Source organism: Anomaloglossus baeobatrachus, chromosome 2 (genome assembly GCF_048569485.1).
Source record: "Anomaloglossus baeobatrachus isolate aAnoBae1 chromosome 2, aAnoBae1.hap1, whole genome shotgun sequence".
Taxonomy (NCBI): Eukaryota; Metazoa; Chordata; class Amphibia; order Anura; family Aromobatidae; genus Anomaloglossus; species Anomaloglossus baeobatrachus.
Genome location: NC_134354.1, coordinates 585,791,398 through 585,804,060, shown reverse-complemented (window position 1 = coordinate 585,804,060; position 12,663 = coordinate 585,791,398). Strand labels below are relative to the sequence as shown.

The window sequence follows — 12,663 nt, the reverse complement described above, 5'->3', positions numbered from 1 at the left end:
CTGCATCAGTTTTAGGGTGTTGGCAATCTTCTTATAGCCTGGGCCCCCTTTATGTAAAACCCTATGTAACTGTCAGCCTACCTTTCCAGTTTGCACTGACTTTGCAAAAATGGCGTGCTGTTTCAAAGTGACTCAAACCCTCTGGCAGCAGGTTGTCCAGATGAAGGCCAAAGGGGTGATCATATCAGCCATAGCAAGAGAAGTTGGTCGTTCCAAGTCTGTGATTTCAAGAATATTCCATCTCTACATCACAACCGCTTTCAAGTCCCCCAAGAAGGCTGGTCACCCTCACAAAACAGGACAGGATAATGTGAAGTCAATCAGGTGTCTCATTGTTGGTATTGCATGATGGATAAGTATTTCCATTTGCTGAATTGCAGCCTTAAACCTTCAAGGCACCTCCACCATGCTTCACGGTTGCCTGCAGAATCCACTGTAAAAGAGTGTTTCTTAAGAAAGAAAACACTCTCCCGTTTCCTGGTTTCAGCAGTGGCACAACATGGAAGAGAAATAATAACTAATAAATCACATCCAAACATGCAATATTTTCATTATCATATATACAGTATGTACGTGTTGCGGGCCGGGGCCGCTGCCGCTTCTGGGGCCGCTTGGATCCGGGTTCGCTGCTGCAGCTCGATTGGTGACCGGACCCGGGCTCGCACGGCCGTCCGTCCTCACAACCATCGGAAGGGGATATTTACAGGGAGTTTGATGTGTCTGTGACGGCACCCGTAGGTTGTGGTGAGAGATGGTGACACCGCCGCTGCCTGGTGATGGGACGCCCGGGGCTGATGGAGTAAGGCAGCAAGATGGGATCCCCTCCACGAGTAGTGGAGGTGTAGTCCCGGGGCCCGGTTTCGGTAAACGGGAGTAATGGCTGCTGGAGGGGGCACGCCGGGTTGGACCGGGGGGCAATGGTGTACTCACAGTTCAGTAATCACCCACAAGGCTTTTGGTGGGTGTATTCGGGTCCCACACCCGGGTGTAGTAAACAGTGGTCCCTTCCTCCTGCATTCTTTGTTTCTGTCTTCTCTGTGACAATTCCGTATGGAACGTAAAGTCCACTCCCGGTACTGTGGGAGCTGTGGCCCGCGAAATCTGACCCTTGGAATTTCTGTGGGTTCTGACGGACACCCTATCCTCCATGGTGGGCTTCCGTTTCGCTCTCTGGGCTTCTGGAGAACAAGGCCTGAAACCTTGTCTTCTGCTGATTGATTAACAAGAGGCATGCAACCTTCCTCGTCCTAGGGTCCAGGCACCTCGTCTGTGCACGGCCTCCAGACTGTATTCCCACTGTCGGCACCGGCGGGCAACGACCCTGCCCTGGTCCACTTTAGATCTCCCGCAACAGTCGCCTGTGGCCCTGTTTACTGTCTGCCACCTAGCCAGGTAGTCCAGGGGCCCCTACCCATGACTCCACTTCTCTGTCAGCACTTGACTACTCCTCAACTCCCACTGTCAACCAACTGTCAGCTTGAACTCTCCAACTTGTCTCTCATGTTCCCACCCCTGACACCTCAGGACCCCTAGGTGGGTGTTCTCATCCGCCTGATCCCACCCACTGGTGTGTCCATATTATCATGAGGGGGTGGCTAGGCTTTAATGGCTGTGTGTTGTACCTGGGTGTGGGTTTTTGGTGGTAACAAGGAGGGTGAACTACTTTTGTGACTACCTGGTTTTGCTAGGGCGTCACATACGCTCAACTTTAAAACAGCAATACCAAGTAGGAAAGGTTGTGGAATTATGGAAATCACGCGATGGAAAGACATTTTAATGATATGCAAATGAGGAAAGTATAGAAGTAAAATATCTATCTATATATCTATCTGTCTGTCTATTTGTCTATCTATCTAGTTAAAAATGCTACAATACAATGGATATATTGTACCAAAGACATGCAATATGTTTAGTAAGAAATGTGAAAGTTGTATTTTATAACCTTTAACAGTACTTATGATCATACATTCACCATCTAAGACATTGCCACAACAAGGTGTCAGATACAAATGACAGGCTAGATCGTACCAGTATCCCCTTGTACATCTCAGATTGATAAAGTGCCCCATGACAAATGTTATAGATGCTACTATTTTTGGTGACAATATAATAAACACAAACATATCACACAGCTGACACTATTGACAGATGAGTAGACACTACATATACTAACCTACTACACCCAGAGCCATAAGTGGAGCCATGATCTCTTATTTTTCTGGAGCTGTAGACTCATGGGTATCTTTGATAAGTCTTCCAAATTTCATTTCCACAATAATCTACATTAGACATCAATGTGTTCAGTAGTTTCTCCATTTTATTTCAGTCAATTACGTACAGTAGTGGAGCAGCCTGCGCTTATTACAGAATTCTAATTGGTTTCTAATGTAAGTAGGAAGCATCCATGATACCAGCCCCTCATTACTTCATACTACGCCGTATGCAAATCAGGCAGGAATAAATGTTTGGCGCCAGCTGGCCCAAATGTACAATTTAGAAATCTTTTTTTATTCTTTGTTCTTTGATGCACAGTAAATGAGCTGCAGAACTCCACTCTACACACAATTCAATTTTACAGGCCTATTATCTGAGATATAATGTGGAGGTTAAATATATCAGGGCAGCCATTATGTGAAAATAATTAACAGTAATGAATAATGCACTAATTCTACTGATGAGAGATGGTTATATGTGTAATGAAGTGTTGGGGCACCACTGACAAATGAAATTACACATATTTAAACACTGTTTTATGATATTACTTTGCTGTTATAATTTCCTTTACCTACAATGAGCCACTTTGATTATGACCATTATCTTGACAGCGCTAAAGAATGAAATAGTGGAAGTTAATGTGACAGCGATTAGTCAGCCAGAAGATCCATCATAGACACTGGAGCGGAGTGAAATAAGAAGAGGGGAGAAGGGCTCTCTACTTTTCAGCTTCAGACATGAGAAGAATGATACCATCAACATCAGCTCAATATTAAATGGGTAGAATTATCTTGTCATGCAGTTCTAGCCCCTGAAGTACTACTTATTTGTACCTTCCAGGGAAAGGTCAGCCCTTCTTAACCATTCATAACAACGTGTTGATAGATTTCTTGAATCAATAATAATGGCAAGGAGATGGGAAGGAGCCTGAGAAGAATCAAGAGAGTTTAACGCTTTAACTTCTGAACTTTAATAGTACAGGGATATATTTAATCATTTGCAAGAGACTTACATACAGTATATAATGAAAATGAGTACACCCCTCACATTTTGGAAAATATATCTAGAAAAAAAGAAGCACTGATAAGGTCTTACCAGATAAATAAACAAGGTAATATATGATATAATACACTCACCAGATGTGGTTGTCAAGGGTCACAACCACCATAGATAGCATGAGATAATGGCGGCTGCCGCGACCCCACGTGGAGATGTCTTCAAAGCAGGAGGAGAAAAGGGTTAAAGCCGCGCAATCCGCCAGAATAAGATGTGGAAGTGTTGATAGATTAATAACTTTTTTATTCCATAGGTCTACGCGTTTCGAGGTATGAAAACCTCTTCCTCAGGACTAGAATATCAATAATACATGAACAGAGTGCTCTCTGTTCATGTATAGTTGATATTCTGGTCCTGAGGAAGAGGTTTTCATACCTCGAAAGGCGTAGACCTATGGATTAAAAAAGTTATTAATCTATCAACATTTCCACATCTTATTCTGGCGGAGTGCGCGGCTTTAATCTTTTTCTCCTCCTGCTTTGAAGACATTTTGGAAAATATGTTAATAAATCTTTCAATAGTTCAATAAACAAGAGAACATATTAATTGTTCCAGTGTATATATACATGAAAACCTACAGAAAAAACACTGAAACACATGTTATATAAACAATAATATTTATTATTGAATCAAATATGTAGAAAAGATTAAAATACAAAGATTATGAAAAAAAGGGGGGAGGGGAGGAGGATGCAGAACAATGATGATACAAAATAACCCCCAATGGTCACCCCGGACTTGTAGTCAAGGTGTATGCAAATACAGTTACAATCAATGCAAGTAATGTTAGGTATACTCATGGAATGATGAAACCGAATTAGTCCATGTAGTCAAAAGGTCATATAAAGCCGTAGGTGTGTAGGAAATAAGGAGCATGAATATTTAATCCTATAGGCTCAATTTTTCCCTAAATAGATCTCTAGAGAATCTGGTAGATACTCCTCACTAAATTAGAAAAGCTATTTTAAAAGGATAAATTCGGTATACATGTGACCATGTGCATACAATGACAATTCCAACAGTAGATGCTGAAGCTGTAGAAAGAGTTCTTCATATACTGTATTCAAGCTAGGCTAGTGGATATAATCACACCAAAGCAATTTTAGAAATGTATAAAGCACTATATGCAACCCCTGTCAGGTGGAGCTGAGATGGAGTGCACCACAATAAGATAGGCTAGTGCCTAAGAGAAATTACTTAAACATGTGGGTACTGAATCATATCAACATGTATATAAGCAATATGGAAAAATACGTGTATTCAGAAAACACTCCATATGTGCTCCACCAGACTGGAGGAACCACATCAGCCAGCAGTGATGTATTTATATAGCTCAGTTGTTAACCATACAAAAGATGCTCAAGATGCTGAGGCTGTGGAAAGAATTCCTCATATATTATATTCTGGCTAGGCTAGTGGATAAAAATACACAAAAACAGTTTTTTGAATCTTAATAATATATATATAGCGCACCATGTGCAACCCCTGTCAGGTGGAGCAGAGATGAAGTGCACCACATTAAGATAGGCTAGTGCCTAAAGGAAATTACTTGAACATGTGAATACTAAATCATATCAACATGTATGTTGGCAATATGAAAGGATACGTGTATTCAGAAGACACTTCACATGTGTTCCACCAGGCTGGGGGAACCACATCGGCCGGCAATGATGTAGTTATAAAGCACAGTTGTTAGCCTATTATACGATGTATATATAAATGTATATAGGGGTTCTGTTAACTATCCACTAGTCCGTTAGACACAGCATCAAACAGTAGCTACGGAAAACAATTTTATCTGCAGAAAGTCTGTTTAACCAGATTAAAGGATAAATACCATTCAAGAATAAACATGTATGTTGGCAAGGTAATACATCTAGAAATGAAGAGTGCCCAATGCAATAAATGCTACAATCTATGGGCCATAATTTCTGGTTTACAGATGTATCCCTGAAAACACAACAAGACTGTTCAGCTACTGCAATTGTTAGACCTATTTAATGCCCAATGCAATAAATGCTACAATATAAGGGCCATAGTTTCCAGTTTTCCGGTGTATCCCTGAGCATGCAGCCTCCCAGTGGTCTCCTATATGTAAGTAATTCATTGATGGCCCTTGCGCATCTATATGTGATTAAGTTAGTATGCTCTAGGTTTACTATCATCAGTAGCTGAACAGACTTGCTGCATGCTCAGGGATACACCGGAAAACTGGAAACTATGGCCCTTATATTGTAGCATTTATTGCATTGGGCATTAAATAGGTCTAACAATTGCAGTAGCTGAACAGTCTTGTTGTGTTTTCAGGGATACAAACAGACTTTCTGCAGATAAAATTGTTTTCCGTAGCTACTGTTTGATGCTGTGTCTAACGGACTAGTGGATAGTTAACAGAACCCCTATATACATTTATATATACATCGTATAATAGGCTAACAACTGTGCTTTATAACTACATCATTGCCGGCCGATGTGGTTCCCCCAGCCTGGTGGAACACATGTGAAGTGTCTTCTGAATACACGTATCCTTTCATATTGCCAACATACATGTTGATATGATTTAGTATTCACATGTTCAAGTAATTTCCTTTAGGCACTAGCCTATCTTAATGTGGTGCACTTCATCTCTGCTCCACCTGACAGGGGTTGCACATGGTGCGCTATATATATATTATTAAGATTCAAAAAACTGTTTTTGTGTATTTTTATCCACTAGCCTAGCCAGAATATAATATATGAGGAATTCTTTCCACAGCCTCAGCATCTTGAGCATCTTTTGTATGGTTAACAACTGAGCTATATAAATACATCACTGCTGGCTGATGTGGTTCCTCCAGTCTGGTGGAGCACATATGGAGTGTTTTCTGAATACACGTATTTTTCCATATTGCTTATATACATGTTGATATGATTCAGTACCCACATGTTTAAGTAATTTCTCTTAGGCACTAGCCTATCTTATTGTGGTGCACTCCATCTCAGCTCCACCTGACAGGGGTTGCATATAGTGCTTTATACATTTCTAAAATTGCTTTGGTGTGATTATATCCACTAGCCTAGCTTGAATACAGTATATGAAGAACTCTTTCTACAGCTTCAGCATCTACTGTTGGAATTGTCATTGTATGCACATGGTCACATGTATACCGAATTTATCCTTTTAAAATAGCTTTTCTAATTTAGTGAGGAGTATCTACCAGATTCTCTAGAGATCTATTTAGGGAAAAATTGAGCCTATAGGATTAAATATTCATGCTCCTTATTTCCTACACACCTACGGCTTTATATGACCTTTTGACTACATGGACTAATTCGGTTTCATCATTCCATGAGTATACCTAACATTACTTGCATTGATTGTAACTGTATTTGCATACACCTTGACTACAAGTCCGGGGTGACCATTGGGGGTTATTTTGTATCATCATTGTTCTGCATCCTCCTCCCCTCCCCCCTTTTTTTCATAATCTTTGTATTTTAATCTTTTCTACATATTTGATTCAATAATAAATATTATTGTTTATATAACATGTGTTTCAGTGTTTTTTCTGTAGGTTTTCAAATCTTTCAATAGGTTAACATTAAAAACCAATATTGTCAAAACCGCTGGCAACAAAAATGAATACACCCCTAAGGAAAAATGGAAAAATTGTGCTTAATTAGCCATCTTTCCTCTATGGTGTCATATAATCCATTAGTGTTACTAGATCTCAGGTATGAATGAGGAGCAGGTGTGATAAATTTGTCGTTATCACTCATACTCTCTCATACTGGTCACTAGACGTTCAACATGGCACCTCATGGCAAAGAATTCTCTTGGGATCTGAAAAAAAAACCTGTTGCTCTAGATAAAGATGGCACAGGTTATAATAAGATTGCCAACACCCTGAAACTGAGCTGCAGCACGGTGGCCAAGACCATACAGCAGTTTACCAAGACAAGTTTCACTCAGAACAGGAATCGCCATGGTCAACTAAAGACGTTGAGTGTACATGCTCAGCGTGAAATCCATAGGTTGTCTTTTCAAAATAGATATATGAGTGTTTGAATTGCTGCAGAGGTACAAACCTATAGATATGCTGGCTAACCAATGGGCCAATGAACAAAAAATAATGGGGAGAGTAAACCCAAGTGGTCAAAACAAAATAGCTTAAACAACAAACTATAAATATGACAACACAGGATAAAAAGTTAAACATAAAAATAAAACAGTCATGTTATGAAGACATAAAATTGTCATGAAGATAAAAAATGGGTAGAGATAAGGGGCAAGAAGAATAAATATGTACAAGTATGTACAAAGGACTACAATAAGTACACAATTACCATAGTCAACTATAACCAAATAAATACATGACATTATGGAGTGGTATAATGAATAATATAGTGAAAAATAAATCGTAAGAAAAAGGTAGTGCAAATACCATTCCAAAATAAATTAAATAATACTAATTGCCACTCCTGTGAATTTTTTTTTCCAAATTGCCATGACTATATATAAACACATAATGAGAAAACAATTCAACATGAATATAGTGCAGGGTAAAGGTAACCAAATAAAACCCTTCTATGAAGTCAGCAAAGTTAAGGCAGATGGTAACGTAATAAGCAGAGATAAATTAACTAAAAATGTATGCATATAAACATATATAACAATAAGGCTGGGCAGAAGAAAAGCTATGTTCTAATATGTGTTACCTTATCACACCTAAAGCACGTTTCTCCAGAGCATTTAACAAGGGTCTTTTGTTGTGCAATTATGCTGTCACCCCACATGTGGTGGAAAACTACTGTTTGGGCACACGGTAGAGCACAGAAGGGGAGGAGCGCTATTTGAATTGTAGAGCGCAAAATTGGCTGGAGTCGACACCATGTTGTGTTTTACACAGCCCGTGATGTTCTAAAACAGTGGAAACCCTCACAAGTGACCTCATTTTGGAAACTAGAACCTTCATAAATTTTTTTTAGATGTTTCGTGAGCACCTTGAACCCTCAGGATTCACAGAATTTTATACTATTGAGCCATGAAAATAAAAACATACATTTTTACCACAAAAATATTGCTTAATCCCAAATCTTTTATTTTCACAAATATAACAGAAGAAAATGCAACATACAATTTGTTGTGCAATTTCTTCTGAGTACATTAATACCTCATATGTGGTAGAAACTACTGTTTGCGTGCACAGCAGGGCTCAAAAGGGAAAGAGCGCTATTTAACTTTTTGAACTCAAAATTAGCTGAAATCGTTAGCAGACTTCACGTCGTGTTTGGAAAGCCACTGGTAAACAGTGTAATACTCCCTTTCCCCCAAAAGTGACCCAATTTTGAAAACTAGACCCCTCAAGGAATTTATCTAAACTTGTATTGAGCACCTTGAATCCAAAGGAGCTACACAGAAAACTATAACGTTGAGCTGTGAAAATTAAAAAATACATTTTTACTACAAAAATGCTGCTTAAAACGCTAATAGAAGAATATGGCTCATACAATATGTTGTAGAATTTACCCTGAATTCACCAATAGCTAATATTATATATATACTGCTCAAAAAAATAAAGGAAACTCTAAAAAAAGTGTTGTTTAAGTGTTCCTTTTATTTATTTGAGCAGTATATATCCTGTGCGGTAGGCTGAGCACTTCCATTAGGGTTTCCATCTACATCTCCAAAATACAGAGCATGCAGAGAGCAGACATGTTTTCCCTCTCTGAAGTCTCTGGATGTAGCAGAGCTGAGTCTCATTGTAGGACTTTGTAAGGATTTTGTCAGATGTACAAGGGAGTCTTGAGGGTTAATAAAGGAGTAAGAGAGAGGGTGTGTGTGTGTGTGTGTGTGTGTGTGTGTGTGTCTATTTTATTTAAAAAAAGGATTTCTTTCAGTCTTTGTGCTTTATTTATTTTCACTCACAGGATTAGTAATGGGGTGTTTCATACATGCCACCATTTACTAATCCAGTGCTTAAAGGCAGCTTTCAGTTTTTGACAAATCACAGCTGTCAATAAACTCTTGCCACCACACCAGGTAAACCAGGATGAGCCAGGTAAAGTGACCGGATTGGCACATCTAAGGTGATGTGCCAGTTATGGGCAGCTAAAGGCTGGCTCTTCCCATCCTGATAATACCAGCCCCCATCTGTCTGATTTACTATGGCTGCTTATCAAAAATGTATTTTTGAATTATTTATTTATCTAATTTAAAAAAGAAATGCAGTAGGATGCCCTGAATTTTGATATCCAGCCATGGTAAAGCTCACAGGGGCTGCAGCCTGTAGCTGTTGTTTTACCATCATTGACTATCAAAATAAAGCGGGAGCAAGCATATGTCAATTTTTTAAGTTATTTATTTCTTTTTACACTACCATACAGAAAACTGACTGCAACCAATCACAGATGCAGACACAGGGTGGGGGGGTGTATAACAATCTGCAATCAATCATGGACACTAGCACAAAGAGTGGGAAACAGTGAATAAGATAAACCTTAATTAGTGGGCTTGGAAAAGAGTCTGTTTGCATTGTTAGCTTCTGGGAAACATGGTATTTATAACTGTCCTGCTCTTACTACCATTTAATTTCCATTTGTAGCATCCTAGCGCTTCCTACGGCAATTTTACAGCCGAGAACTTCTCATCCAAATTGACTTGTATGGAGTTCGTTGTCTGACGTCAAGATCAGGATCAAGCTTGGCTGCCGAACTCAATTTTTTATTTTTGTTTGTGCTGGTTTGGCGAACCCAAATATCCTCAGGTTCGCTTATCACTAATCATAATCCCTGCTCCAAATATTGTAAAGTAGCATCTTAAAGGGATACTTATCTTGCCTACCACTCATTCCATACCAGGTTATCTGCAGGTGAACTGCCTCCAGATGGTCTAAGAGATACAAGGCACTTTTTTTTATAAGCAATTTTCATTATTCTTTTTAAGCTCAAATCCTATTTTTTGTAAAACCTGAAACCTATAGTACATAAAAATATTACTATATACAAGATCATGAAGGCTATTTTTTAAACAATAGCAGATATTTTTACATTGTTAATGTCTTTACAACTTTATATTGTTTTGCAGAATCGGTCATTCAATAGTAACCAAGAGTCATCTCCAATCTGGATAGAGCAAGAAGCTCCCCAAGAAATTTCATCAACTCGAAGAGTCAAAAGTGATAAATCATGAGATTACTTCTCAGAAAATGATTTCTCTATTTTTTTTAATTATTTGTCTAACTTTGTGCACATATACTTTGAATACATGAATATAAAAGCAAAACAAAAAAATCTGAACCCTTGTTGAGGAATAAAAATTTACCATTTCTAACTTCAGATGTTGCCACTGCCATAGCATGGGTTGTTGCATGTATTTCTAAACCTACATTTGTAATGTCAATAAAAAAGACGTAATTATTATCATTATGACATCTATAGTAGGAGGGGTATGCATTTTTCCTTTAAAATTTTTTAGTTTTCATTTACAAAAGAGAGTGAGAAACATTTTATTTCACTATAGTTCAGAAGATGGAATCCAACTACCACATAAGCTCCTAGTCCTGCACTGTGCTGTGCTCCACTGAGACCTGGTGATCTCTGATAATCCAGGTACTGGCCACCATCGCACAAGCAATGGACCATATCATGTCATAGCTGCAGACTATTATAGTAAAGCCCCCACGGTCAATGTGAGTAATGGTGTAGGACAAGGATTTTTTGTGCAAATTGAATAGTGGGATTGCAAGTTTCAGGAAATTCGACTAGAAGTCAATTCTCCATGGATCGATCTGCTCTCCTTTTGTTATTAATATTTACTTGAAGACAATCCCTTCAGTTATATAGTTAAATATGAGAGTTATGACACACATGTTAATGCATAAACTGGACTTAGTTTCAGTTTCATTTTATTTTATTTTTGTATAAAATAATAAATTAGATAATCAGCCAATAAAATTGATTGACAAAAGAAAATTGTATTACCAATTTTAGTTCAGCTATGAATGGGAGCAAAGGAGTCACCAAGAACTGACTGTAACAAAGGGTTAAAGTGGTAAAAGGTGAATCAAATTTTAATTTTCAATTATCTATGCAGGATGAGTAGTCAAGAGGTCCAGGGTCAGGTACCAGGAGAGCTCATACTAACCAAAAGGGGTAAGATAGTCATAGTCAGTAGGCTGACAATAGGCTCGGCTACCACAGTACTTTGCTCAAACGTCGGCACTGCTCAGTAGCTGTTCATTTGCAGAAGACCCACTCCCAGCCCCATCACAGCCATATCAAACTTATGTGTTGTAAAATAGTATAGGAGGGCTGTAAAAGAAAGAAAGTAAAGTAGGATATACTTATCGAGTCTCCCTGCAGCTGTAACTGCTCCTGCAGCTGTAACTGCTCTTGTGGCTGTACTTCCAGGCCGCTGATTATTCTCATACATATTCACTGCTTTCTCCGGCCACCGGCGTTTCTGATTGGCTACTGGCAGACCCCGCCCCCAGACAGTATCTGTGATTGGTTGGACTCACAGACCCTGTGAACAGGTCTCTATTGTGCTATAAAATAAATAAATAAAACACAATTAGAGTAGGGTCCCCCCCCATAGGTTTGCTCATCTCTAGTAGTCAGGTCATGGTCCAAAATCAAAATTCCAGGAATTTGGCGGATCAAGACAAAGAGGCCAGGAAAATAGGTTGTCAAAAGCGAGGTCAGAGGTTGGGCCGCAACAGTTCAGACTCTGAGCACAGGAACAATGCACACAGACACCAACAAGTAGGGATGAGCGAACGCGAACTGTATATTTGGGGTTTGTACCAAATATGGTTCTTCCAGGTCTCAAACTCGAAGACAGGATAAGAAAATAGTTTGTGTCTGAGTTCGTACACCAGGTAATGTTTGTACGTTAACAAAGTTTGTTGAAAGCCTGCTATGCAGCCAATTAATAAGCTATATTGCATGCGGAAGTTGCTAGTCCATTGCTGTGAACAATAAAGATAAAAAGAAAAAAATGAGGTGGGCTCACGCTAGTTTTGATAACCAACGCATGTAAAACAGACAACTACAGGTTACAACCCTCAGCTGTCAGCTTTACGTTGGCTTGGTATTAAAAATAGAGGGGATCCCACTCCATTTTTTTAAGTTATGTAAAAAAATAATTTTAAAAAATGGTGTGGATGCCCTCCTGTTTTTGATAACCAGCCAAGGTAAAGCAGACAATTGGGGGCTGGTATTATCAGAGTAGTAAGGCTCATGGTTATTTGGCCCTTCCATACTAAAAATAGCAACCCATAGCCCACCCCAGAAGTAGCTCATTCATTAGATGTGCCAATTCTGGCACTTTACCTTGCTCTTCCCGATTGCCCTGGTGTGGTCACAATCTGGGCAACATTTTTGGTGTTGATGTCTGCTGTGAGTTGATAG

The 12,663-nt window shown here is 39.1% G+C and overlaps 1 long non-coding RNA gene across 3 annotated transcripts in view; it reads left to right on the top strand.

The window, feature by feature from the left end:
- Positions 1-11,416, top strand: part of LOC142291883 (uncharacterized) — a 484,372-nt gene extending 472,956 nt beyond the window's left edge. For all 3 annotated transcript variants that reach the window (XR_012750552.1, XR_012750549.1, XR_012750551.1), the window contains one exon: positions 10,337-11,416. This is a non-coding gene — a long non-coding RNA (uncharacterized LOC142291883). The remainder of the gene's footprint in view (positions 1-10,336) is intronic.
- Positions 11,417-12,663: the final 1,247 nt, after the last annotated feature.